At 36.5% G+C, this 1,573-nt stretch overlaps 1 protein-coding gene across 1 annotated transcript in view; it reads left to right on the plus strand.

The window, feature by feature from the left end:
- LOC118409654 (serine/threonine-protein kinase Sgk3-like) overlaps window positions 1-1,382 on the plus strand; it is a gene marked incomplete at its 5' end in the record, with an annotated part of 15,228 nt that extends 13,846 nt beyond the window's left edge. Inside the window, 1 exon segment of the mRNA XM_035810824.1 lies at window positions 127-1,382.
- Between the last annotated feature and the right edge of the window lie 191 nt (window positions 1,383-1,573).

Here is a 1,573-nt window from a genome sequence, read left to right on the forward strand (position 1 = left end):
TGTGGGCAAATGCACATACTTACAACATTGATGTCATGAATTGATAGTTTTAATTTCGCCATCATGCAAAATGAATTGCTTTGATGGAAAAAACCTCATGACAGCAATTTTAAGTATCATTTAGTTCCATATAGCATACTATATGCTGTGCAACACTGTATTCATAACTCAGATCTGCTGTTCTACTTACATTGCAATGGGCTGTCTCAGTACAGCCTTTCTACAGTTACATCATTACATTACATGTACAGAATAGTATGATAGATATAGTTTATAATATAGTTGATATGGCAGCCTTATTGTCAAAGCCTGATGGCCAAGAGACACAATGATCTTTCAAACTTTTTGGAATGGAAATATGGAGAAAGTTTGCATAAGTTAAGGTATGAATCTAAAACACTTTAAAGGATGCTTCAAAATTGGCCTCTCTTTTAGCTTTGATATGATCAATATAAAATACAACAGGGTCTAATCTGTGTCACCCGAGGTACCAGCCTGTAGAATTGCCTGACGGCTGATCGGACCCGTGGGAGGGCTGGGACCCACCCAAGGAAGCACACTTTCTAATTCAAAAGACCCAGACATTGAGAAAATTTGGTGTCTTGACTTTATTCAGATTGCAACAGACAATTCGATTGGTAAAATTTGGTGTCCTCAAACAACATTCTAATTAGTCTATGGAAGCCCGCGTGATAACAGTAAAAGCCCATATGTGTGATAAGCAAAGTTATCACCGAGTCCAGAACACCCATATCAAACTTTATCACGGCATGACATTAATATATACATGTAAGTTTCTTTGCTAGGAAATAGACTAATGGCCCTTGAAGATAAAAACCTTTAAATGCACAATGATCTTTTTCAAACACATGGTCAAATGGTCAGAGTTGGCATGTAACATATCAAAGGTATAGGGTGTTTGCAGTCACATGACAAAGACTTAAATCAAGGCATAAATCAAGGAGGTTATTGACCTAGATCTGCCTATATAACCTTGCATAAATGGCCAATCAAAAAGGTGATCAAGTAAAAGATGCCTGTGGTTATTACGTGAGAATCTTGATTTCCTTCTACCTCAGCATGTCTGCATTTTGCCTGTTCATCATAAATCATTGCTTGTGGATCTGCCATGTTGGCTCCAACATCTTTTGATACAGCATAAGCTGTTATGTCATGCACAAACACCCTATATGAATGTTTGAAGAAAAAAAAAGCATGGTTTCTCAACTGACTTACCGTGGGTTCTGGTTTAGGGTTTGTGAACTTCGACTACAAGTTCATTTACAAACTGTAAATAGAGAAAAGCTATGTATGTGGATCAGGTGAGGTTTCTAAACTGTGTCAGTTCAGCTATCCTTAGTCAAGTTGCTCCTCATTGATTAGGAACTACAATTTTTTTACAGTATCTTTAATCAGTATGATAATGTAGTAATATATCCACTCTTCAGGTAATCTCAATCATCCAGATCAATTTGATGCATCATAAAAAGAAAATGATAAATTTGTAGGTCGTACATTATATTTAGCAGTTTCAGTAAGGGCCTGGTCAGATTAGTTGTTTGATGCATTTACA

The sequence above is a fragment of the Branchiostoma floridae genome, chromosome 2 (assembly GCF_000003815.2).
Source record: "Branchiostoma floridae strain S238N-H82 chromosome 2, Bfl_VNyyK, whole genome shotgun sequence".
Taxonomy (NCBI): Eukaryota; Metazoa; Chordata; class Leptocardii; order Amphioxiformes; family Branchiostomatidae; genus Branchiostoma; species Branchiostoma floridae.